Source organism: Equus caballus, chromosome 14 (assembly GCF_041296265.1).
Source record: "Equus caballus isolate H_3958 breed thoroughbred chromosome 14, TB-T2T, whole genome shotgun sequence".
NCBI classification, from domain to species: Eukaryota; Metazoa; Chordata; class Mammalia; order Perissodactyla; family Equidae; genus Equus; species Equus caballus.
In genome coordinates this window covers 102,490,215-102,518,022 of record NC_091697.1, presented here as the reverse complement: position 1 = coordinate 102,518,022, position 27,808 = coordinate 102,490,215, and the positions used below count along the sequence as shown (strand labels likewise).

The 27,808-nt window shown below is 47.6% G+C and overlaps 1 protein-coding gene across 9 annotated transcripts in view; it reads right to left on the bottom strand.

Annotated features, from left to right (window-relative positions):
• The window catches only part of LHFPL2 (LHFPL tetraspan subfamily member 2), a 157,895-nt gene extending 130,699 nt beyond the window's left edge, over window positions 1-27,196 (bottom strand). For 3 of the 9 annotated variants that reach the window (XM_023618119.2, XM_070234639.1, XM_070234638.1), the window contains exons 1-2: window positions 26,911-27,149; window positions 15,265-15,343 (exon numbers count right to left, since the gene is read on the bottom strand). The gene's annotated coding sequence lies outside the window, so the exon portion shown is untranslated. Of the gene's footprint in view, window positions 1-2,510; window positions 2,679-15,264; window positions 15,344-15,553; window positions 15,667-26,850 lie in introns of all 9 variants that reach the window. The other 6 variants (XM_070234640.1, XM_070234635.1, XM_070234636.1 and 3 more) reach the window with 6 other exon arrangements.
• Window positions 27,197-27,808: the final 612 nt, after the last annotated feature.

Sequence of the window (27,808 nt, the reverse complement as noted above, 5' to 3'; positions counted from 1 at the left end):
AAATGTTAGAGCTGGTTTCAAACCCAAGCAGTCGGGCTCCGAAGCCTGGCCTTTTAACCACTCAACCCTCTGGCTTGTTTTATCTTAGTTACTCACAGTTTATAAATCAAAGTTCAACACTCTTTCTCCACCATAATTTGCAGAAGAGCCTTTGATTTCCATCTACAATGCAGGCAATATGAGCATTTCAGGAGGGATTCACGTGCAGGATTTAGGATCCCTGGTCCCTCTCCCCTAAAAGCCTTTGGGTAGACCAATCCCCCTCCCAGATCCAAATTCCCCTGGTATGAGGAGGAGGGAGGGGGAGAGAGGAGGAGACAGCCTTGCCCGACTTGAGAACATTACAGGGAACAGAAAAGGACATCAAGGACATTTCACCAAGAACTACCTGTTAGAAAGCAAAGGCAGATGAAGAAAGAAAGGAGGGACAAAAGCAGGACACATACCAGAGTTCTCCCCTTTTCCTTCATCAAACCTGCATTGTTAAACTGGTAATTAGACTAAAAATAACCCAAATTTTTGAAAAGTCCTCAGGACTCAGCAGCTAATAGAAAACTGCTTTCTAACAACAAATCCATATATGGTAGGCGTTCTTAATCTCTTCTTTCAAAAACACTAAGCCCAAGATTTCAAATTAACTTATGACCTACCAGATCATCTTCAATCTACAGATCTGTCTTCTAAGGAGGGGCATGGTGAGAAGCCCCCACCTGCCTTGTTTAGCCTAATCTAAAAGAACTCAGATTGCCCCAAAATAAAAAATCGAATTCAGATTCAAAACGTGGTGCTACAATTTAAAAGAACCTATATTCTGACACAAGCAGACCACTCATCTGGCTCCAAAAACATAAATAACCAAGAAGGTCAAGCTGATGGATGCACAGAAATACGACTCCACACTCCTTCCTCAGCCGCCCTCCCTTCTCCACCACGTGATGGGGCGGCACTCTGGAAAGACCAGCCACAGGTAACTCCCCTCAGTGCCTGCACAGAGAGAGGTTTACCCTTGCAAAGCTGGGGCCAGGATATGGGGTTTGAAGTATCCAACGGTGCTCCTGCTCCTAAGACCAGGAACACTTCCAAAATCGCCGCACTGTCTCCTCCACCACTGCTCAACCCCCTCCTCCCTCTTGACCTCCTCCTTCATTCTGCCCTATGTTCCTCCTCTCTTCCCAGTCCCCCATTCGCTTGGCAAATCCAAACTTCTTTTCCCAAGTTTCTTTTGTAACCACCCTGACTATGGATTGCTTCTGAGGACATTTTACACAAAAATCACAAAGCTAGAAAGAGAATTTGGCAAGAATTCCAAGGCAGTGACATCCAGACTTCAGAACACCATGCCAACAGATGCTCAGCTCCCCTAATCCCTGGTCTGTGTCCTGACATGTCCCAGAGAGGAAAGGAAAGGATGCTAACAGGGATGCGGGATGTGGGTGACTCTAAGGAAGTCTCACTGGCAGTTCTTCAGTCTTTGAGGAAGACAGCTATTGCCCTCCTTGCAATATTACAGCCAACAGCTCTTGATATTAGCCTGACTCTTCTCACTGACATTAGCATTAACAGCGACATGCCTGTATGTCTATACCCTTAACAACCTGCACTTGTTTGTATGTTGGCACTGATGGGCATAAAGGCAGCTTACCCAGCCCACCTGTCCTAATTAGGGAGAAATGATCCCTGCATGTGGGTTGTTAATTCTAACTTTCCTGAAGCAAACCCCGGCTCCTGGGAGAACTTATTATGCAGACCTCAAAGTGTGAAGTGTCACAAGTCTCTTCTAATGATGGCATTATGTTATTTCCAGGCTTTCTTAAAAGAGCCCAGCAAATTCACATTTACAAGGATGCTATTAGTCCTCTAGTAAGAGAGAGATGAGTTCAAATAATTGCATATTTTTCCTCCCTAACCAGCTCAGCCTAAGGGATAGTTATTCTGTCTGCTAACAGGCACACAGACTTGCATCCATACACTCAAAGGTGCAAGTTTCACAGCCTACACTTTAACGCTGTTCACCTCCAGGAGACACACCTTTTAGAGTGCCTGCAACCCCAGCACTGGATTTAGGACAAACTGACCTAATCTGATAAGAATCACTGGAAAGCTCTTTCAAACTGCATACTTCAGGGAAGGTCCAAAGAGTCGCCTTGGGACATGAGAGCAATAATCTGGGACAAGGCACCACATCAGGCAAGGGCTCTGACCCTTATCTCCAGATTAAACAAGAGCAAACGCACCTTTATTTACTTAATAGTTGTTATTAAGCAATATTTATTAAAATTAAGATATCTGTTAATAGTTAATAGATTATGCCAGAGAGGCATTAAAGTCAGCAGGGTGAGAAAAACATGTGCACAGCCATGATTACCCTTAAAAAGTTCTTTAGGAAGACCAATAAACCATCCCTCAAGAAGCTTCTAGAACAAGTTTTTTAGTAGAGAAGTAGACAAAGTGGTTGATTTATTTTTTTAGGGGTTGTTTAAGATAACTTTTTATGGTGTCTCAACTCTTACCGGTCAGGAATTGGGCAAGGAGCAGCTGGGTGATGCTTCTGTTCCGTGTGGCAATGGCAGAGGTCATCAGGTGGCATTTATTAGGTGGAGGATCCAAGACGGCTTCGTTCACATGTGAGTGGGGATGGCTGGAAGGGTGGGTTCACCTGAGACTGTCCACTGGGGCACCTGCCATGTCAGCCATAGGGTAGACTTCTCAAATGGAGGCTCAGGGATTGAACAGTGTTCCTGCTAACAAGGCAGAAACTGCACAGCCTTTTATGACCCAGCCTCAGAAGTCACATGATGACACTTTTTGTCATACTCTGCTGTCAGAGTGATGCCAAGCCCACCCAGATTCAAGAATAGGGACCTGTTTTAAAATCAGGAACCTCTCCAGCCATATTGTATAAAAAATAACTCAAACACTCTGATAAAAGTAATTTGCACTGAGCCTTGAACTACAATTCAGAATTGCCTGTTTGGGGATGCTGAGCCTGAGAAAAACGAACCAGATGACTGCTTTTCAAAAAACCAGTCAAAACCAGCAGGGGAACAGCCAATGGTATTATCCAGAGTCAATAAACAGACTTGGGGTTTAGAAATCAGCCATGAGTCCCACTATTACCAAGAAATTCTGAACTGACAAGTCAAGGATTTGTGTAAACGGACCCGTAGCTTTTCTTTATGTGGCTTTGGCCTTTAGAAACTTCTAGGAGAGGTTTCACTGAGGCTGCGCTCCCTTGAGGAGTTAATCCCTAACGCTTTAAACTTGGTGTCTCTGAGTCATCCTTCGCAATTTACACTCACTATGCCTCAGAGTTTTTATTTCCTTTTATGCACCCAATCCTACTCCGTAAGGAAGATGAAGTCTGAGAGGATCTTGAACCACTGTCGCCTGAGAGAACAACAGATTGAAAAGCACCTCCTGTCACTCACTCTAAGGTGGCGGTTCTCAGCCAAGATCACTGTGCCCTCCCCCTCCCTCCAGACCCCAGCATATTCAGCAATGTCTGTAGACATTTTGGATCCTCACAACTGGGAAAGGGGGGTTCTGCTGGCATCGAGTGCCTGGGATGCTGCTAAACATCCTACAACGCACAAGACAGCCTGCACGACAAAGAATTATTCAGCGCAAAACGTCAATAGAGCCGAGGTGGAGAAATCCTGCTCGAAGGCACACCCTCTAACGAGTAGACTGTTAAGCAGCCCCACAATGTTTTCACCATTACTTCTCTCTCCCTATTTTTGTTTTTTTTTTACAAGATTTTTTTATTTTTTTCCTTTTTCTTCCCAAAGCCCCCCGGTACATAGTTGTGTATTCTTCGTTGTGGGTTCTTCTAGTTGTGGCATGTGGGACGCTGCCTCAGCGTGGTCTGATGAGCAGTGCCATGTCTGCGCCCAGGATTCGAACTAACGAAATACTGGGCCGCCTGCAGCGGAGTGCGCGAACTTAACCACTCGGCCACGGGGCCAGCCCCTCTCCCTATTTTTGAACCACACGTGTATAGCTGAATTTCTGTGAGTGCAATGCATACACGCTGTGGCTCCACTGGAATATCTCATTTTAAAAACACGTTCCCCTAGAAGTCTGAAAATCAGAATTCTCATCATGAAACCATTCTTTACCTTAATGAGTCACTTTTAATGTAGATGACCCAGTCACATCGGTCATACTAAAGACAAACAAACAAAAAACAGACTGTAAAGGCTTCAGTACTCAGCGGCTCCCGTCCACTCACTCTCGTCCTTTGTTTCTGAAAAGAATGAGCTGAAATGTTTACGCATGGGAGCAAGCAAACCCAGAGACACAGATTAACAGCCGCTCTTTCAGCCCAGTCTCTTGCATCTGTCACCTCCCAGCAGGAGAACAATAGCGGCAATGACACAGACACGGCCTAATGTGAGCAAACACACCCTGGTCCTCTGCCACCTGTCCCTGAGACCTCACAGGCGCCTGCATGTCCCTTGGACCTCCTTTCTTCCCCGCACTAACAGTCTCTCACATGTCCTGCTCTGTTTGTGGCCATCACGCTTCAGTTTATACTGACAAATCAAAAGCTGTGCAGAAAACACCAGACAGAAAACACCATTCATAAACTCTGAGATTTACCTTTGGGGAACTCTGATAGTCATTTTTATTGGGTCTCTTCCACCACAAATTTGTAAAGCTATTTCCTATTTCTAACATTAATTGCTATTTTCCTCTGAAAACAAGGCTTCAACGACACCACTACAAGGCACATAAAACCACAATTCCCTGAGTGACATAAATTACACCGCTGGGGTGGTGCACACTGCAGTGCAGGACTGTTAGCGGGCCAGGCTCGTTAATGGTGTGTGCTGTGGTGCCATTCTCCCAGGACAAACATAAACACTTTTTATACAATTTTTTGGCTTTGCATCCCTCTTTCCAACTAAGATTTCACCCCAGGAGGTGGAATCTTAGCTGTCCCAGAAAGCAGATAGGCACGGAGAATGGCCCTCATTCGGTAGGCGTTCCTCCCAAGAAACACATACTCTCTAACAAATCTGACCACGGGGCTAATCTAATTGTTAAATGACTATTAATTTTGCCTCATGTCAAAACACACACTCTAGAACTTCTTTGATCCTAAGGGCAAAGGAAGCCCTGGGAAATGCCGGTTTACAGAACCTGTCTGCTAGGAGAAAGGGTAAACACAGGCCGGGGCTCCAGGAAACCCAGGCAGCAGCTTTGATATGGAGAGAGCGGCACCAGCAGTAACCGCATGACAGGCCTGAAAACAACATCAGCTACAAAAATGCTCTGAGCTCAATTGAGGAGAAACTTTCAGAAGTTACTGGATTCCTTAAAGCCAACATGCTCCTATTTTAATAGGGTTGTGACTACCACTGACTATGTTCCAGGTATGCCCTACAAAGGTTAGTCATTTACTGTCCTAACAATTCTATGGAGTGAGGATGATTATTCCTACTTTACAGATGAGGAAACTGAGCCCTGGAGAGATGAGTAACTTGCCTGAGGCCACAGGCCCTGGGAGTGGGGAGCAGGGCTGGAACCCAGGCATGCCTGACTCCAGGCTGGTCTTCCCCACCACAGGCCCTGCCCAAACACACACAGAGTCATTCCCCCTGTGGCGAAACGGCACTGAGAAGGGCTGTTTCCCAAACATTCTCTTCTCCAAAAAGCCTCATACAGAGCCCTCTAATGATTGCTAATTGAAAAAATACTTAGGCTGCGTAATCACCAAACAAACTCCAATCCTGTGTATTTAATCATTAACATTTTTAGGCTACAGAACACGTAGCTCCTTAGATTCAGGGTGAGCTGGGCTGCTTGTTAGATACAACTGGGCTCCAGAAAGGACCAGAAGACATGGACTGAGACATCCTTGGGACCTGGCCCGACTGGAGGAAGGACTTGGTCCTCTCATGAAGACCCTGTGGTTCACGCCTTACAAACAGGGCGGCGATTAAACAGAGGTGAAGGTTGGGGATTTGATCCTGATCCTGGGGAAAGAGCCCAGCAGGGGAGGAAATGATGTAAAGAAAATACAAAAGGTATAAATGGGCGAAAAGACACATGGGGCCCATCAAAGACTTCTCTGATCTGTGCTGGAAAAACAGGAGCAAGATGCTTGCAAAATAACCACAAACTTTGATTCTTATCCTCCTAACTCCCTATAAAACTGTACTTAGGTGATTTACATCTTATTTGGGGAGTAATGAATGAATGTATATATACGACTTCCCTTTGCAATAAGAAAATCACAAATATGAACCAATCTTTTAACTTATTACATTTTTTATAGCAAGTTGGAACCCTACGAATATAGAATTCCGTCACATTTCAGCATTTAATTTTGCAAACATGAACACAATTATATAAACCTCCATTAACTTTTTTTCTGCCACTGTGGTTACAGATCCCCACTGATTACCTAAAAAAAAAACAGATAAAGAAAACTACTGAATTAAAATGATGTTACATGCAATAAAACAAGTAAACAAATAAAAAAACAAAAACCATGCCTTCAGCAACAGGCAATGCCAAAACACTTTTTCCACTAAAAGGTTTGCATTCTAAATTACCCTTCATGAAAGCTCAGGGCTCATAGCTGGGAAGTCAGACAGTCCCACCTCACTTTTGTTTGTACTTTCAAGAATCCTGAAGAGAATAATCAAGTTTTCCCCAAATGTAAATGAATACAAGAAACTAGACTTTTCAAATAAGCTGTTTTTATCAACACACACGCACTCCTAAAAACTGAATTTGTTTCTAATTTGTATGGTTTTGCACATGGAATATTCTGGGTTCAGGTAAAACATGTACTATTCACTTTTGAGCGCTATGCCAGCACTGTACAACAGTAACTGGCTCACAATAACTACAGTGGTACCAAAGAACAGCCCCCATGAGAAGTCCAAACACCAGACCAGGAGGATACTATCACAAAATCACTTCCCAAGGCATGAGTTTCACCAAAAGACAAAGTAATGGTTAATGCCACTGTGCAAGATTAAGCTCTAATAATCCAGCTGACAGTCATCATTCTTGCTGCTATGGAGACCTGGTCAGACCCACCTCTGGCCTGCAGAATACCTGCCAGCTTTAGATCAATAAGCCCTGTGATCTTTAATACAGAGCAGAAGCCAATAACCCAGCCAATTCTCCCTGTGGTCATCAATCAGGGTTAGACCACAGCTTGTCTTACAACCCCTTAGGAGATTGGATGTCTGCTGCATATTTCCTGGAGAGAAGCAAAGAGACACCTACGAAGTCAGCTCAGCAGAAGTCAGGTGAACCAGTGAAAGGGCCTGTTGAGGGGGAACAGATTTCCAGAAGGAACTGTGCTCTCTTTCCCTGAGGAGGCACAGACATTCCACATGAAAGTGGTCAGCTGCTAAGGGTTCCAGAGGAGCACACTCGCCCTTGGACATCAAGGCTATGTGGTGAAGCCTAAGGGTCAATTTAAGAAGACAACTCCATCCCCAGCCCCCCCAGGCTGGGAGGATGGGTAGATGGACCAGAGTGGGTGGACGAAACTGTCCAAGCAGCAAACAATGACATCTCTTCAGTCAGTGATTGTGAATTTAAACAAAATTTCTTGGCCTTACAAATTCTCTTGGGCAACTTTTCATCTTGAATGAATTTCCTATAACTATTCTAAATTTTAAAACTCATGTGTAATGGTAAACCTTTTTTTGTGAATTAACTGGGAGGCCAAATAAAGGAGATAAAGAAACAGCAATGCTTTGCGTTACCAGCCTAAAAGCAGCGGTGTGGCTTACCCCTATGGGTTTCTAAGCACAGCACACCATACAACCTGGTTTACTTGGCTGGGGCCAACGAGAGCAGGGCTCCAATTTTCAAAATGAGGTTGGGGGTGATGGAGACTAATTTGCCTACGCTATCTATCAATATGGAGAAATGAGTCCTCCTTCTATTGCTATAATGCTCAAACATATCTGGACCTTCCAGTCACATCCACAGCATCTTGCACACACATACACTTCCATAAACAGATTGAAAGACTGATGAGCTCCAAGTAGCATGTCCTTCTGAAAAGGGGGCACTGGGCCACAAAAGAAGGGTGGGCTCCTGGCCACTGGATACTGTTATTGGGTAGAGGGCAACTTCAAGCCTATTTGTTCCATGACTGTCCTGATTAGTTCCTCCAGGGAGGCTGAGTGACTGGGGCCACTGCCTCTGCACAGTGCAGGCTCTGCCCAGCTCCACAGGGCACCACTCACACAGACTACAATGTGGCATCCCGCCTCCCACCCACCCCCCAAGCCTAAGAAAGCCCGTCTTCCCCTCAACTTCACCACCAACTTTAAGGAATCAGTTGAATCTTGCTACATCTCAATTTTCTAATCTACACGTAATCTCAAGAAAGCCTCAACTCTGGAAAAGCTAATTGACACCACTTCTTACAGACCTTTCAGCCTATAAAAATATCTCCAAGAGCACTAGACAAGGAATCAGAAGTCATATCTTCATTTACATTATTCATTCACCTAAAAAGTGCATATTAAGCACCGAATACACACCAGAGACCAAAGGTTTGAGGGTGAACTAGCAGGAAAGACAAGGGACACTGCCCTCAGGGGGGTTTGGCCAAGTCATCCAGTGTCTATAACTGAAATTAAAGGGCTTAGAGAAGAAGCTCTTTCAAGCTCCTCCTAGCTCCCCTATTCTCCACTTTCCACTTTGGTGCCAAGAGGGGACTGAAGCATTCTGGGATATTCTGCTTCCCCAAACAGATGCTGTTTTTACTCCACATACATATAGCTCAGGCTGCAGATGTGTGGCTTACCTTCATGCTGTCAAGCGTAGACAACTCATTCTCATCCCAGTTTATGAGATCAAGTGAAACCCTAATCTAGAAGGCCCACTGGCATGCACATCTCAGGCTCCTTGGCACAGGCACCCTCATAGCCTCATTCCTTCCACATGGAGGAAATCTGGTCCCTTCAGATCAAAACTACAGAAAAACAGGAGCAGGGCTGCCAAGGCTCCCTCACATGTTGCCTGGGTTTTGTTTATTTCTTCCTCATCAACTCACATTATTTCTGACACTGCACTTCAACTTCCTGGACACAGCCAGAGAGAAAAGCTTTTAAGAGGCACTGAAGTATAGCCAACTTCTGATTAGCCACCGTAATGAAGGAGAGGAAGAGCACATGGCCAGAGACAGAGGACTCTTGCCTTGGAGGGCTGTAAGAAAAGTTCCTGTGCAGGATAAGGACAAGCATTAGTCAAACAAGTGAAAATCTCCCTCCCACCCCCCAAAAAAATTCCCCTCAGATAACATTTCAGGAAAACACTTGGCTGGAGTTTCACCTTCTGGAAGTTCCCAAGGGCACCGCATCCACCAGAAAGGGAGATGGCTCACTATCAACTGGTAGGGGGAAATGTCAGGCCCTGAATCAGTGGGGGGAATAGATTTTTATGAAATCTCTGCAAACCAAAGCTATGATTAAATGCACTTCACAGTGGCTAAGGTTATTATTAACACATAATAGAAGTTTTCTTTTTCTTTTTCAGAGCTAAGTTCACAAATATTAAGCAGCAATTTATACAGTAGAGAGGGAGAAGCTGAAGATTAGAAAGCAATCAGATATGAGACAGTAAGAATGTAAATGAAGATGGCTATCGAAAAGGCTGGGCCCCAGAAATAAACCTGTAAGAAGCCATAACGTAGACAGTTAACACCTCTGACCTTCCTGATCAAAGGCACAGGCACTCGAGAAGTTACTCAACACTTGGCTTACCACTGCGTCAGACGTACAAAGGGCTCTTCCCATCCGCCCTCTTCATCTCCCTCAACTCCCACCTGCCTTGTCCTGCCCACCTGGATCACCTTCCTCGCCCTCAGAAAGAAGCTTGCTGCCCTGGGGAATCGTGCCAGCTGGTGGCTGGTACCGAGAACCACCTATTCATCACACTTTTCTCCCTTCTCTTGGAGGACTCCCTGCTCTTGGAGGATAAATTCACCTCCTCCTCATCTTCCTGCTGTTTCTTCTAATTATGATCACAGAGGACTTAATCTGAAAGTTAGAAGTCCAAGATAGAGTCCCAGATCCCCACTTCCCTACTGGGAGACCTACGGCAAGTCACACAGCTCTCTCTGCCTCACTCCTGTCTTGTACATGGATACAAACAAACGTGGATAGCAGGGCTTTTATGAAGCTGCAGAAATGAGTGTACACTGTGAACGGAACAGCACGAATCACGCAGAAGGCATAGCTCTCACCATTCTGCAAACTCCCCACCACACGGTTTAACGCTTTCAACACTGCTCAGCTCAAAGGAATTTGATAACCATCATGCTCCAAATAAATCACGTCAACAGCAGATGACTGGCAAACCTTCCTCAGAAGTAAAAGATACCATCCCAACTCCACATGCATGCTCTTGTCTGGTGGATTTCTTTATTTTCAGTGTGAATGCCATGGTCCTGAGTAAGGGGCTACGCGGTATGTCGGGACCTGTATCAACCGCCTTAAGTCACTCAGTTATGGCAAGAGAAACGCTACAGTCCCAACCCCCGTGCCCTAAATGCTGATTGTGCCTCCGGAGCACTCTCCTGGTGCCATGGAAATCTCGCTCTAGTCTACCAGGAGGGGAATGGCCAGCCCCTGGGAGGCTCTGCCACATCCCCAAATGCCATCTCACTGGGATAAAGATCTCAAAGGGGCTAATGAAATCATCTCCTCCGCCTTTTATTCCTCAGAAACAACCACAAAATTAGATGAAATGACCCCCTGCTCCTCTAATTTAAGGCCTATTTTATTACCTTCGACCCCAATTCTCTCTCTTTTAAACGGAGATGAGACCCTGAAGACCCACAGGCCAGTGGGATTAGTAATTGGCGGCTTCTTCCTCCCGGCCAGTTCTCCAGAGGGCGCGTCTGCTTCCCCCAGGGTGGGGTCACCATCAGTTCAATCTTCATGCTTCAGAGACGTCCCCTTTGAACAAGATCAGATGTCCCCCAGCCCTGCCTGGAGCTGCGCTCAAAGGAGCAGCAGCCCCTTCTCACTCAGAGCATTAATGTCAACTCAGCCAGAAAAACGAAGGCAAAGGAGGAGGTCAGTGTGGTTAATTGTCCACCAGCCTAAATGCAGGCCCACTCAAACCAAAACCTGGGAGGGCTGGTCACCCCATAAAGCGCGAAGTGCACTTTGAACCCAGGAACAAGGAGAATGAGAACTATTTTCCCCAGCCTGCTGGGCTGCAGGGGGAGCTTCGGCTGTTTGTTTTCCTTTTCAGATTGTAGCCATAAAGGGAGAAGGACTTCTTCACAGCAACCCCAAGCAGACAGAGAAAACGCAGGCCAGGCAGGTGAGCACCAGGGCTTGCCTGTCAGGAAGTAAAGGAGAGGAAAAGAGAAGCTTCAACAGAGGTGTTCTAAAGGGACCAACCAAGGCTTCCTCTAGACTTGAAGAAGGAATCTGGGAGAACAGAATTCTGGAAGCCTCAGCAAGTGCTCCATATAAGAAATTCTCAAAAGATTAAAAATAGAAATATCATATGATCCAGTTATTCCATTCCTGGGTATTTATCCAAAGAACATGAAAACACTAATTCAAAAAGATATATGCACCCCTATGTTCATTGTAGCATCATTCACAATAGCCAAGACTTGGAAGCAACCCAAGTGCCCATCAACAGATAAATGGATAAAGAAGATGTGTGTGTATACACACACACACACACACACACACAATGGAATACTACTCAGGCATAAAAAAAGACACCAAATTGTGCCATTTGCAACAACATGGATGGACCCTGAGGGTATTATGCTAAGTGAAATAAGTCAGACAGAGAAAGAAAAATACCATCTGATTTCACTCATATGCAGAAGATAAACACACACACACACACACATAGATGAGAACAGACTGGTAGTTACCAGAGGGGAAGTGGGTGAGGGGAGAGTGAAGGAGTAAAAGGGCACATGCATACGGTGATGGATAAAAATCAGACTATTGGTGGTGAACACAATGGAGTCTATACAAAAACTGATAAACAATAATGTACACTTGAAACTTATACAATGCTATAAACCAATGTGATCTCAAAAAAAAAAGAAGAAGAAATGCTCTATAGGGAAAAGGAATCCTCAAAAATGCAGGGCATTCACTCTTTATCATTAAGAGATAGGGGAGGAAACTTTCTCACTCTCTCTTGCCTATTTGGAAAAGTCACTTTTGTTACTAGCTATCCAAAGTCTTCCTTCCAAATCAGGTCCACAATCCTAAACAGACCCTAAAGAACAGAAGACAGTCATTTCTTAACTGAAAGAGGTCCTGAGAGTAATTAAAACACCACCTCCAGTCCTTTCTGCAAAGCAAATGTCTAAGATATTCCATGTAAAACCAACTTTTCCTGGAAACAAGTACTTATAAGTTTTCTTCCAAATCAACAACAAAACTCCCGTAGTGGATAAGAAAAACCAGCCAACAAATCACAGCTGACGACTGACCTGATCAAAGCACAGAGTGGTTCCTAAATTATGTACTGCCTGCGCTCTGGAAACGGAAAAAAGCAAACTCTTGCCAGAGATCTCGCTACCTGGGTGCAGCTTTCCAATGAAACTTGAAAGCTTATTTTGCAGACTCTGCTTCTCTTCAAAAAGAAAAAAAGATAAAGGCTTCTCCTGGAAAAACCAAGGCGCCTGAGGGGGGATGTGCCATTTATTTTTTTTGTGTCTATCACCAGCCACAGTTAGGGTGCCCAGGCATTGCAGCAATAAAGGCAATTGTCCGTCAGAGACCAGTATGCTAATGACCCTGGAGTCCAAGACCAGAGACCAGGTGCTGTGTCTGCTAGCTGCCTTTGCTCTCATTGCTCCCAAATGTGTACCCTGCATACAAAGGGCCCACCCTGGACAGTGTCTTTGGATCAAGACCAATGCTCCAAAACAGCCATGTTAAACACACACACACACACATATGCCCTGATACACAAATTCTACCATTGAAACACCAGCAGTCCCATCTTTAGAAACGGTAAACATTTCATGAATGAAAGAAAAGCACCTATCAGAAGTCCAAAACACAAAGTTCAGAAGCTCTATGGAAATTCAGGCTCTGTATCACTTCTTGGATTTTCCAAGTAGGATGATGTGGGGTAGTCACGATCCAACTCGAGAGCTCTGTGACGTGTGCCTGAACGCCCACCTGTGTGTGAGAGCCCCTGTGCGGACGAGGACCAGCTCAACAACTTGACGGCTTGACCTACGTCATTTCTTTTCTACCCTGATTAGGATGGTATTATACAACAGGAGGCACTCTGCGAATCAGATATCTCCTGGAAGCTCAAAGAGTTCGTATTATTATGAATTCGTAAGCACTCCCGACGTGTTTGGCGGCGTGAAGACCAGACACACAACTACCACCTTGCATTCAGCTTCTGCAGGGACGGAGCAACATAAAATAGTAGATAAACTTCCAAATTCCAAAAACAGACTAAAAAACAAATCCTACTCATATTTTAACATCTGGGCTTTTAAACTGCAATTTCTTTTCTTAGTTTATTTTTCAAGTATGGCAGACAAACTGGATTCCGCGGAGACTGGAAATTCCTGGGCAAAGCTGAAGTCCTGACTCTAGGCAACCCTAAGAACATGCAGGGGGTCAGCTGAGACTCGGATTTCTTTTGCTGCCTTGTCTTTCACTAAATTCTCCTTCAGGCAGCTGCACAACTGGGGCTCAGCATCAGGGAGAAGACACCATGGTTAGGCGACTGCTTTTACATGGACTTGTTGGCTGGAACCTCGACTAGGTTGTGGAAAGTACATGCAGAAACCAGAAGATGACGTCTTGCTCTTTGCTTAGCGCTGCACACACCCAAACAAAGCGACTGCAAAGGCTGAACGATGAAGAGTGTTAATGTAGAAGCAGGACAAGGCAGGAGCAAAAACTCAAGGCCACACACTCCTACGAAACGTGAAAGTGGTCTTCAGTTAGACTGAAGTACCACCCCCAGGCTTCTGTGAGCTCAGCCACCCACCAGTCCCTGCAAGGACCCAGGCCCCATTCTGGCTCCAACATTTAGGTGAAACACCACCCTGGGGCAGGCTGCTCCCAGCCTGCAGGAGGAAGCAAAATGGCCTCAAGCCAATCAGCATGTCTCTCAAGGACCCCAACTACTAAGAAGTGTGCGGAAAACTGAAATGCACTGATTTAAATGCTTTTTATTAAAATTATTTAAACCTAAACTGTGTTTTCAAGCAAATGCTCAAGCCACTCAGAAATATTTTTATTTTCTCTGGGTTGTTAACTGGGAAACTCTATTGCGTGCTCCCTTACTGGCTACGCATTCCGATGACGTTCAATCCTGTGGCTGACAGGGGTCCCCAGGGTCTGGATGATAACTCTCTCTCCCAGGGCAGCCAAGAGGGCTGGTTGCTCACACCATAGGTTGTCACTTAGTCCATTACTGCCCCAAGGCCTTGCTGCTCAAGAGGAAGACAATGAAACAAAAACTCCTGACTTCTTATCCTTCGCAATAGGGCTAAGAATCTAGACTCCTATTGACTCAACTGTAATATGATAAATTCTGAAGCATGTGTGGCAATGTGAGCAAATAGCCATGTAATTAATCCAAAAGGGCACTCTACAGTCATTTAATTGGTTTAGGACTACATTGTGATTTTTTTGTGGCTGTGCCTTAGTTTAGTTTACTAGGCCATTTTTTTCTCAGACTAACATTCATTCATTTATTGAAAGTCTGTTCCATGCCAGGAACATGCTGGGTGGGAGACGGCGGCGAAAAGAACTTACAGCCTAGAGGAAAAGGTGTGCAAGAACAAGCGAGGAAAGCCTACCATGGTGAGGGCAGCGGGCTGTGTGAGCAGAGAAGCAGCGATTCGTTCTGCTGGAAAGCTGAGGAAAAAGCTATGCTCCAAACAGCCTCTCATTCAGAGAATTTGATAAATAACAAGTGAAATTTGGGCTGGGTCTTAAATGAGGAAAAGGAATTCTAAAGCACCAACTCAAATGGCGGGGAGAAGGGTGCCCAGTGCAAAAGAAAGGGTGTTGAGTGATGAGAAGGCCAGCGACGCCCAGGAGAGAGCCAGCCAGGGAAACATCTTCACCTGGTGACTCTCAACAGGGACAGGGGACCATCTTCCACCTTCCTTAGAGGAGACGGTGCCCTACATTAAAGGACTGCCTTTTTAATGAGTGAGAACTTCGAGTGGTTATCAGAGTGTACCATCAAGGCTAGTTTTTCCCCACAACCTGTGAGCCCGAGCAGGTCCAGGACCCAACCCCTCACCTGTATGACGAGGTGCTCCTTAACGAGATGCAAAACCCACAGGCCAGCTGTGAACTCAAGAGTCTGCTTCCCAGTTTACCTGAAAAACAAGAAACGTTTTGTTAACTTGGAATAGCCAGGCCTCCAATGGTCCCAGTAGAGACCTACAGACCATGCATAAGGCTCCTTGGTCTCAGAGCAGAAAGCCTGGCCAGTGTTACCTGGCCAACGGGTTGGATCAAAGAGACCTGGGTGAGAATCCTGGTGTATGTCAGCGGCAGGGTAACTGGAGGCCAGGTATCTAACCTACCTGTGCCAGGGAATAAACTCCGCGGTTACAGAGACACTGAGGAGCCATAAGGTAACTCAGGGTTGAGCAGAGCCCAGGTTGGCTGCCTCTCTCTTCGCACATCTGTCTTCTCTCTATAAGAAAGAAAAATTACCCCTCCCCGCCAAAAAAGCGTATTTCCATAAAGAGCAAGAAAATTCTCACATCCTTGCCTATGTTTCTATAACTCTTGCTTTTCCTTACAAAACGGGAAAAGTGGGGTCCAAAAGATAAAAATAGTATTCAGATGCACACAGATCATGGTGATACACTGCGAGCCCCAACCACACACAGCTCCTAGGATGTGGCCCTCTTGCCAAGGTCACAGTGAGGATGGGTGAGCTGCAGGACCTCGTAACAAGTCAAGGAAGCACACGTGGCCCCAGGGACCAGTAACACTGCAGAAATCCTTACTGCCTTCCCCGCACCGTGCGCACATCTGCACACCTCAGCTCTCCAGCCTCCTCACCTGCCCTGTGCGTGTGGTGCCCACACCTCTAAAGGCCTTTTACATGTCCCACATGGCCCGTTCATCCCACACCCCACACCTTGCTAACCACATTGAAGATAATGGCTGTTCTGCCATCTCCCCCACCAGACTATAAGCTCCCTGAGGGACTTAATAAGTGTGCGTTGACTCAATGACTGAACACACAGACACAGAGACTCATCTAGATAAGAATTTCAGGCCTGGATTCCATCCCCTCACCTTGACTTGCCCAAGGCCACAGAGCTAGGGAACAGTCATACTGGGGAGGTGGTACAGATGGTTTTCAACGCTTTCTCACATTCACAGGTTGTGTTCCCACCCTCCCTGGGTACCTGTAAATCACTGACCCTGGAAGACAAGGACATTTTATTTTTGCTAAGAATGGGTTCATTTTTCTGTGTTTTATTTTGACACCCTGCCCAGGAGCAGGGCGAAACACCTTGAGAATCTTAGAATCTGGGGCACTATGCCCAATCTAAAGACAGAGCAGGGACTCTGGGGGAGAAGGGGCAGGAAACGGCTGTGGGTTGGGGACTGGGTCACTCTTCATAGAAGTTCCCAGAGTTCTGGTCGCTGGGATGTACTTATGTGTAACTCGGGGCTTACTCAGGCAGCAGATGCAAAGAGTATCTCTCTGCTCGTGTCGGTGCTGTCGTGAAAGCACGCTGGAGCCCTCACACAAGCTTGGCTATGGCCGCACAATGTCCACGTTCAGAGTTTCTTTTTCCATCCAGGAGCTGAGAACTCCTGGATGTCTAGTTAGTCTTCGCAGATGTGAGAGTAGAAAGCAGACACGACAGCACACTTTCTAGGTGGCCTGGGGTCTCAGAGGAGTCAAGCCCTTCTCAAAACTGAGTGGGACAAGGCGCTTGGTGGAGGAGAGAAGGCTCCTGGCCAAGTTCACCTGTGAAGCAGGTGCAGAAACTGGATCATTTCCTCAGCCTTGAGTTTAGCCTCTCTCTCAAAATTAAATAGACTAAAAAAAGAACAAAATAATCCCAAGTACAGTTACCGTTTTCAATCTTAATTTTTATATACAGATCGCCTGGCTTTTCACCACAACTGGTCAAGTATATGTGAAATGGCCACATTAGATAGAAGCATGCCAGACACATTATCGATGATATTAAAGTATTTATAACACACACCACATACCACACACACACACACACACAAATTAAGTGAATGGGAATCAGTTCTGCCTCATGCCCACTCAGGTGTCCTTGGCTCCCTGTGCACCGCCCTACATAGCTGGGGCCTCTGGTCACCCTCTGTGGCCCTGCACCCAGCTCGGCCCTCTGTGCATAGTGCACGCACTTCATTCCATCAGAGTCCACTCTCTTTATCCCCTGATCTTAGCCAACTGATCTTGAGAAGCATTTTATGAAATAATTCCTGTATAAATAACTAATGTATAACCTGTCCTGCGGATGCCTACATATTTAGTTTAAAGAGAAACATTCCACCCAAATTCCTTGGAAGGTAGAATTTTAGGCACAACAGTAAGTGAATTCCACCTTTTGGGTGAGAAACCCTTCCCACACCCCTCTGACCCCAACACAGACCATTTCCCACTTTATCTGTTTCACAAGCTGACTTTGCCCCTAGGGTGAGGCGGAGATGAATCCTGCACTTGTGGCAATGGAGGATAAGGTTGATACAATGTTGTGCAAAGTCCAACTCTTCAATCTATCAATTCACCTGGATTGCAACCAAATTGTCTGTGGAGGATGAGGGGCCCTTCTCCATTCATTTCCAGTCAGCATTTACTTAGGAAAGGGACACACATTATCCCCAGTGCCTGAACCAATGCAGCAGAGGGAGTGGGAAAAGTCAGCTTTGGGACAGTCCTAAGATTTCTCTACAGGTGCCCAAAGCTTATAGCCCAGCACCTCCAAGAATGCCCCAAAGCACGTAATAATCCGTGCCTGTAAAACCTTCTAAAAATAATGGCTCCAGAACTGACTTCCTACACTGTTGACAAAGGACTCTCTAGTGTGGTCCCACCCACGATAAGGGCCTCTCTGTAAGAATGAAAGCATGTGTCAAGATAAAAACTGAAGTGGAGGGGCCGGCCCAGTGGCACAGCGGTTAAGTCCACACATTCTGCTTCGGTGGCCCGGGGTTCGCCAGTTTGGATCCTGGGTGCGGACATGGCACCACTTGGCAAGCCATGCTGTGGGAGGCGTCCCACATGTAAAGTAGAGGAAGATGGGCACGGATGTTAGCTCAGGGCCAGCCTTCCTCAGCAAAAAGAGGATTGGCAGGAGATGTTAGCTCAGGGCTAATCTTCCAAAAAAAAAAAAAAAAAAAAAAAACTAAAGTGGATCTAACTGCACAGAAGCCAGCCCTTCACAACCAAGTATCCAAAAGGCCAAGAAAAGAACAGGTGCGGGCACCCTTCACACATGACCAATACCACAGCTCAGATAGACGGGTTTCTCTATCAATGCTTCTCTAAACTGGTGTTTCTAGAACCTACCTGATCATAAGAACCATCTAGAAACTTTGTTTAAAAAAATACGGATTCCCAGGACCCACTCCAGACCTATAAAGTCAAACCCCAGGGAAGGGGGTCTGAGAATGTAAATACGTAGCCAGCACCCAGCAGAGTGTCAGGTAAGTTTCAGAAATAATGCTCCAAGTGAAGCAAAAAGTAACTCTTTAAAACTTTGTAATCACATAACTTCAAAGTTATAGGGTATGTGAGAAAATGCGGTTTAACTGAAGGAAGTTAGAGCCTTCTTTACCTAGTTAAAATTATGGAATATAGTCAACATGAAATGAGGAAATCAGTTTAACTAAAACTTGACAAAAACAAAACCTCCCTCCTCAGCTTAACCATATCTCTCCCGGAAGACCTCCCAAAAACCTCTCTCCCCTAAGGATTAAAGGGAGTCCCTGCACTGCTGCACCCAATGGTTATCACAGGCCTGAAAGGAAGTGACGGGGCTGAGGGCCCTTGGCCTCATCTCAAGAGAGGCCAGTCCTAAGCACAGGCAACCACTTCTAGGTCAGACGCCACAGGTGCCCTCCTGGTACCAGCCTTTCTACGTTTCAGCCTCCAGCTGACTATTCCATAGTCCTATTCACGGCCCAGCTCTATGTGGGGCCTTGCTACTCAAAGTGTGGTCCACAGAACTAGTAGCATCAATGTCATGGGTGGCTCTTTAGAAATGCAGAGTCCCAGGCCTGCTGAATCAGAAGCTGCATTTCAACAAGATTCTGGGTAAGTCCTGTGCACATTCAAGTTTGAGAAGCTCTGCTTTAAAGCACGGAGAGTACCAAGGAGAGATGTTACCCTCCACCCTTAACCCCCCAGCGGAACACCCAGATCATCAGCCCACCCAGTTCCGCTCCAGACTCTCAGAGACCTTCTTCCCTCACATTCTTTACTCAAGTCTTGTCAGTCTTGGTTTGTCTTGGGGCCAAATCACCATCAGCAGGGCCCAATGACTAGCTGACAACCCAAAGCCTAACTTTTAGGGAGTTAAAAGGAAGGAGCAAGTACTTGTCTCTACATTCTCATCTGGCTCTGCTATCGGCCTCCCTCAGAAAGCAGCAGCGTGGACCCCGTGACCGTAAATCAGCAGGGACAATCCAAAGTCAAACAATACCACAGAATGCTGGCTCTTTGGGTTCCAACACAATGTTAATGAGGTCGAGGTCACGGGCATGATTAGCTTCCTCTGAATCTTGGCACAGACTCCAACCCTCTGCCCTCTGGCCGCCCACAAAGGTTGACGCACCCTGGGTTACTAAGAAGATGGAGAGAGCAAACAACTCAAAGAACTTGAATGAACGGAGAGCAGAATGTATGAAGGGAGAGCACACAGCCCAGAGGGATGGCAGACCTGACAGACGACTGGGTCAGAATGCAAAATCATCTGCACGGGCTGAACAACATGCCAGAATGAGAAAGCTGAAATTTGACAAGAAGAAATGGGAAGTCCCATGGCCAAGATTTTAAAAGCCAAATACACATGTACAAGCTAGAGGAAATCTAACTTGATGGCAGTTCTTGTGTTAAAATGTTTAATTTTTTTTTAAACATGCAAGTTTTGTTTAGGGTCCATGAGTCTAGTTTCTACACCAAGGGGAGCAGCGGTCCCTCTGTAGCACAGCTGATCAGACTGTCCTGAGCGGTCCTCCAGCCACCTCTCCACACAGGTGTGTACACAACCTGTCACACCTTTTCATAAGCACTGCTTGGGTTCTTTTTATTCACTGTGGCCTCTTTACCTGGCCACAGCTCTTTTGGGGTTGGACTGTCATTTTAAACATTTCACACATCCACTTAGCTCCCTTTGATGCTGCCCTTTCTCTCCTAATTGAGAAAAGAACTATAGACCTAAGCACAAACTAGAAAAAACATGCTAACAGACAAGACAACCTAAGCACACCCATTTACCAAAAGGATTCAGATCAAAAATGACCTACCGTCACCTGTTTAAGCCGGCACGCTCTGCAATGCAGTACAGCACAAATCCATGCAGAAGCAGTAATTAAGTTGGAAATTACAAGCTTCCACTACAGAAGAACCCCGAGAGGACCACTATAAGGAGCAAATGACAGAGTAAGTATGTGCGTGGACATACTTCTCCATGTAGAATCATCTTCAGAATGGACGGTTAGCCATTGAAAACAAAATGGATGTGCTTTTAGATGGTTTTTAAAGTTGTGAGCCATGTTTTTCCTAAGTGTATATTTAATATACAAATGATAGTCACTTATAAACACAAAAAAAGACTGCTTACTGGTAAGTTTGTAGTTCCCACACTATCCAGTCTATTACTTTTAATTTCAGAAAATTTTATCTCTACGGGCAAGAGAAAAAAGTTGAAAACTGTTAAGAGGTTAATCTGTCCTGAATAAATGTGTGCCATGCACCCCTTACTTGAGGATTAAATGCGGCTCCTGTCTGTGCAGTTACAGCCATCCCAAACACCGACAAACTGCCCCCAAACTGGAAAACAATGTGAAATTCAGCCAAGTGCAGCCTGCCCCAGGAGAGAGGAAGCTTGAACTCCAGGTGCCCTTGACAACATAGCTCAGTGTGGAAAGAAAGAAAATGCTGAACAATAGAATCAGTAGAGGAAAAAGAGCCCCTCTAATTTTCTGGGCACGTAGGGAGGTTGCTGCTAAAGGGATATTTAAGATCTCACAGCTGGTTTGGGTTCTACTGAAACAATCTTAAAAAAGAAAAAACCTAACATTTCAGGAGAGGACATTTTAATTCAGTACTTCTTATCAATCAGATTTAGTTCAGTACGTATCTATCAGACAGATGTTTACACATTTAGATATAAAAGTGAAACACCTCCCAGATCACACAATGTTTATGAAAACAGACGAAGCAGACCCAGGTAAGGAGCGAGCTCTTCCCTCCCAGTCAGGGGAAGCTGCCCCTCTCTGGCTTTGCGTCACCCGGTGCCCAGTCCTGGGTGCATTTCTCCTCCATCCCGTTTGAGTAACCACATTTACAACAAATAAGAATGTCAATTCTTTATTTTCTTCTTTTTTTAAAGACTGGCACCTGAGCTAACATCTGTTGCCAATCTTCTTTTTCTTCTTCTTCTTCTTCTCCCCAAAGCCCCCCAGTACATAGTTGTATGTTTCAGTTGTGAGTGCCTCTGGCTGTGCTCAATTCTCTTTAAAGACAGAGACCTGCTGTACAAGGGATGAATCACAGATGTAAAGAGACAGACTGCGTTGTTGCCAAAACTGCCAATACTGTTTTGTACACTAAAAACCCGCTGGCAACTGTTACTACACTCCTATTTTAAAAGTAATGTGCTACTTATGGAAAAACCCGAAAAATCAAAAAATAAACAAAACAGTCACCTGTAACCCCACTAGTCCAAGATAACCAAGTTAAAACTTTAGTCTACGTCCTTCCAGTCTGTCGGTGGCCACCTGCTTTCCCTGCAATGGCACCTGGGGGAAGACGCATGGGTAGGTGAGGCGTTACACAGATAGGCAACGATTCATAATCCCCACTGGCCTTACCCTAAATCCACAGCAGTAAGAGGAGTATCGGTCGTGCATAACTCAGATAGCAAGCCTGTAATCCAACAAGCATTCCCTGGGGTCTACTTTGCACATTTGTCTTTACTCCACAAATGAATGAAATTCCAATTAACAGCAAGTGCCCTTGAAGGTCATATGGTAACTTCAAAAAAAAAAAAAGTGGCTAAGCCTGTCTTTGTGGACATGAAAACAAAAGTTAGCTCTCCCAGAACAAGTTCTCAGAGGCACCCACAGATATGGTTCCCGGCAAGGACCCTCTTCCTGGCTTGCAGAAGGCCACCTTCTTGCCGTGGCAGAGAGCAAGCTCTGGTCTCTCTTCCTCTTCTTATAAGGACACGAATCCCACCACCGGGGCTCCACTCTCATAATCTCCTCTAAACCTAATCACCTTCCAAGGGTCCCACCTCCAAACACCATCACACTGGGGATTGGGGCTTCAACACATGAATTTTGGGGAGGACACAAGCATTCAGTCCATAACATATATGTGTGTGTCGGGGGGCAGAGGATCAATTTTTTCAGTTAAACACATCGTAGTGATTAAATATATTTAGAACCATTCTATGTATATTCCTCTTAACTATCTCAGTTCAAAATAACATCACAGATCTCACCAAGTCTGCAAAATAACACCAGTCAGAGTCTGGTCATTCAAGGCCAAGGCCAGGGACTTGATTATCCCCAGTTAGGCCTATTCAAAGGATAAAAGAGAAAAATTCAGTCACAAGGACACAGATTACTCTCACCCTCAACACTAATAAACCTCAACAGACCAGGCAACCACTTGCCACTGCTGTAAAAATAGCTCCCTCTTTCATCTCTAGCTCCAGACCTCTCTTCCTGCCTGGGTATCCAACTCTCTGCTGGGCATCTCTCCCTGGAAGGCTCACAGTTCATTTCTGGAGTCTACTGAATTCATTACTCCTTGCCATCTCCCCAAACTGAGATTCCCCACAGCTGCTTATCTCAGTGATGGTGTCATGACCACAACAGTCACCCCGAACTCCCTCTTGCTGAGTGCCCACCCCTGGAAGATCACCAAAGAAGTGCTGTCAGTCTCTCCAGGCCTCTCCCCATCTCCTTCACCAAGTCCTTCCAAGATTCCTGCACTAACCTCCCAGCTCATCCTCTGTGCCCGCCGGACCTCCCTTGTCACCTAGCTCACCTTGCGGCTACTGAGTTCTTTTTAAAGCACAATACAATTAGGTCATTCACCTGCTGCAAATTCTCCATCTTCCACACAGCTTTCTAGATGAAGCTCAGACTCCTCAGCTCAGCACCCAAGACCCTACACCCTCAGGAACTTCCCTGCACAACCTTGCCTCCAGTCCAACTACTGTCATGCCTTGACTACCTACACCTTTGCAAGCCTTCTAGACTCCAAACATACATATTATTATTGCATCATTTATTAGTGCAGTTTTTAAAGTAATGAAAAAGAAACACAAAACCCTGAAGGTGCAAGAAGGACCAAGTATCCACTCTTTCCTTTACTCTTTCAGTCACACCTTCCCCAGCAACAGAGTCAAGTATTTCAAGTGCCAGAACAGACTCTTCCCTGGACACAACCTGGGCTTCACAAGCTCAGGATCAGACCTGACCTTTGAGTCCTTCTTTGCCTTTCTAAGGCCAAGAAGTCTCCCCTCTGAGAAAAACTGCTGCTCATTTTCATGGCACATTGGCTCAAATTGGACACACAATTTTATGAAGCACAGAAAGGGACAGGCCCCCTTCTCCCTCTTCCCCATGGAGGACCCACAGGACCGGCTGCCCTGCCACCACCCCCAGCCAGATCACCTCCCTCCCACCCCACGGGCTTGTGGAAGGGGAGCACATCTAGCACTGCTTTCCCAGAGCACGCTCTTCTAAATCAAAAAGGGAGTTTCTGGGTTTACGGAGGTCCTTCGCACACAGAGATGGCTTCTCCAACTAGAAGGTGCGCTCTTTGAGAGGAGAGCCTGCTCCTGGTCCTTGCTGTGATACCGGAGGCCAGCACAGAGCCTGGTCCACGGGAGAGGCTCCACAGGTATTTGCTGAATGACAGAAAAAAGAATGAACGACTGGGCAAACACAGTTCCTCCCCAATTAGAAGAGCATGTGACAGCATTGTTGCCAGCTCAAAAAATAAGTGTTTTGCTAAAGCCTTTTGTTCATGTTGCTCTTAGGTACAACCTTAGTAGAAACTGGACAATGTATCATTAACATCATATATACTTCAAAGTGGCTTTCTGGAACAAATTCTAGAGATTAGATACATATTTACTTACTGCTTGTATCTTTCTAAGAGAGGTAAGCATAAAGTTGCTTTCAGAATTCCCAAGAGAGGCACTCACCATGTGCACCACTAAAGTTTTCTTTCTTTCTCAAATAAAACTTGGATATTTACTTTCATGGGAAAGACAGGAGAACCTCCATTGCAAGGGAGCAGCGAGGCGTGCAGTTGCAAGCTACACCTGTGCTCCAGAGGCAGCTCCACACAGAGCCTGCACCACATCTTCCCTAGAACTGGAGTCCCAGAAAAGGCTGACCAGAATGGGCGAAAAGGATGCAACTTGCAAGCTCTAGAAAGACCAAGTATTTCTGGGTGTGGGCTGCCAAGGGTATGGGTACAGCCTCAACTCAGGGTCAGCTGCTCACTCTAAAATCAGGCCTCCTTGCATTTCAGCTCTGTGAATGGCACTGCTTTTCCTGGGCATTTGAAATACTTGACAACCATCATTAACATTTCCTGAGCACTTAACACAAGCACCACTCTAAGTGCTATACAGAAGTAATCATAACTAATCTTCAAAGTGATTCTTTGACTTGAACCCTTATCACCACCATTTTATGGACACAGAAACCAAGGTTGAGAGAAATGAAACACATTGTCCAAGGTTCAGGGTAAGTGGCACCTGTGGGAACTCAACATCCCTAATTGGTGTCTGCTATATTTTGGTCTCCTACTTTGTCAATTCTTTGCAATAAAGAAGTTGAGAAGCTGTATACAATGTTCATTAAAAATACACACATTTCTATATATTATTTTTCTATCTTCTCTTACTATGGACTGTCCCTTCCCGCCCTGCCCAAATGGTATAGGCAGTAAAAGCTCTTTAATTCATCAGGCCACTCATCTCTGTAGGCAGGTGCCACCAATTCTGAGTCCATCCAGAAGGCATCGCTTTGCTTTCATCCACAGAGATCCTTTCTCCTTCCTATAAACAAATTACTGGCTCATGCATCATGATGTAAATTACATTCAAGAATGTTCATTTGCAGTGTAATTATTCTTCCTAACTGGACTGCTTTGAAGACAAACGATTCCCCCGCCCCACTCCATCTCTGCTGCAACACACAGTGTCTTCTTTCCTGGCAGAAAATGTTTGCTGCACTCTTTGCAGACGACAACACACCACGCTCTCCATGTGACCACGTGGGAAATACGTAATACAGAGTTTTACCTGATATTACTGCAAAGCTCTCAAATATTTTGTCATTGAAGAATCGCATTTCTGACACAGATTCATAACAAGCCTATCACAGTATGACAGCACAAAGAAACGAGGATCTTGATTTTCTTTCTTTTCCCTATCTTTAAAACAGTTAGTCCCCGCCAGCATGTGTTCCCTATGTCTTAAACTTGAAAAGGAGAAGTCGTTTTAAAAGATAACCAGTAGGACTATCCAGGAAAAGGCAATACCGAAGAAACAGCCTCGATCCTGCTTCCACCTGGCGGAGGCGGCGCTCTCAGGCGCGCGGGTGAAGCAGAGGCAACGCGGCGACGACGACGCCTGTCCCTTCCAGCTCGGGGCCTCGGGTTTCCCTCCCGGACGCGGCTCTAACAGCTGCCCTGCCCACACCTCTCCTCCCTCTGGCTCCAACACACACTTGTCTAGAGGCGCCGCTTTGGGATTTCAACCACCAGTTCCACTTTGTCCTGTGGGTCACTGACGGCTACCTCCAGGCAGGCCCCCCTCCCAGGGGGAGCACGAGCAGTCCGGGAACCGCCCGCGGGAGGCGGGGGGGCGCGTGGCGGGAGGAGGCTGCCAGCACTCCCCTTGAAACAGCCCACGGATGCGCACAAAACTCCCGACCCGCCTGAAATGATAGAAGGTGAATGGGATCGAAGAAAATCTGTTCGCTTTTCTGAGTTCAAAAAGCACTGGGCCGCTGAATGGAAGGGAAAAGACGGGGTGAAAAACACAAAACTTTGTGCCTAAAAACATCCAGAAACACATATAGTCTCCCCCGGTCCTCCGCCTCGTCGCAGGGGCTCAGCGCGCCCATCCCAGACGTGGTCCTCCCCACTCGGCGCCCGGCTCCTCCAGCACGCACCCCAAATCTCTGCGTTGCCCGCAAAAACGCAGCCCAGATCCGAGACGCGCCCGACGTCCGGGCCGCCGGGCCCCCGCGCCGCAGACCAGGCCCGCGGGAGCGACCCGGGCGGCCCCGCGCGGAGCCCGGCGCCGAGCTGTGCCCAGGACCGCGCCGCCCCGTGCGCGGTGCCCGCGGCCGGAGCCGCCAGCGGCGGCGGGAGGGCTCGGCTCGCGCGGGCTTCCCGGCAAGTCGCCGTTCAGGCACCACTTTCTCCACTCCTGCTGCCGGCGGCCGCGGCGGCGGGAGCAAAAGCGCCGTTCCCACCCACTCCCAGCATCCAACACCGTCCCGGGGACGCTCCCCTTCCCTCCGCGCGGGTCCGGGGGCGCCGGAGCGAGGCGCCCGCGCCCCCCGCCGCGCACCAGCCCGGGCTCCGCCGGCCGCGCCGAGCGCTCCCCACCTGGCCGCGACGGCCGGCTCCCCCGCCAGGCGCGCGCGGGGCCCCGCGGCTCCAACTCACCGGCTCCGCGCCCGCAGCCTCCCCAAGCCTGGGCTTCCCGCGACGCCTGCTGCAGCCACCTCGTCTCTCGCCCGCCGGCCGCCGGGAGGGAGGAGGAGGAGGAGGAGGAGAGAGGGAGGGAGGAGGCGGCGAGGGGAGGGGGCGGCGGGGAGGGAGAGGGTCCCGGGTGGGGGAGGAGGGGCGAGCGCGGGCCGCGGCCACAGGGCTAGCGCGCGGGGAGGGCGCCGAGGGGCGGGGGCGGAGAGGGGGAGCACCCGCCGCGCCGGCCTGCCCGCGCCCCCGCCCCGCGCCGCCGCCCAGTCACCATCGCCGCCTCCGTCCCGCTCGGGGCCCGGCGTCCGGGGGGAGGGTCGGGCGCGGGGTCCCCCGGCGCGGCGAGCGGGGCGGGCCGGCGGGCGGACGAGGCCCGGCCTCCGGAGGGGAGGGTCCTGCGGGCCCGGCGGGTGTTGGCGAAAGGGGATCCCCGGGAGGAGGGGTGGAGGCCGGGGCCTGGGAGCCGCTCGCTGCGCCCGCCCGGCGGCGGCGCCTCCCGGATCCAGCAAGGGTCCCCTGGCCGCGCCGGGAACCTCCGGGACGGGTGTCTCCGGAGCGCCGAGAGCGCGCACGGCCGGCGGGGTGGCGGGAGCGGCGAAGTCGGAGTCGGAGGGAGAGGCCCGGCTCCTCGGGCGGAGCGCGGGCCCCGGAGCGGTTCCCCAGGCCGGGCCCGAGCGCGACAACGTCCGCCCGGTGGGCCCAGGGAATCCAGAGCCGGCGGTGGGCTGGGGTGCCTGCACCCCCATCCTCGCCTTCCTGTCCCGGAGAGGAGCCTCCGGCATAAGTTTCCCTGTGCCGTGGGTCTCCAGGTGAGGAAACTCAGTGCGACGGTCACAAAGAATATTCGTGAATAGATTGCTTGGGG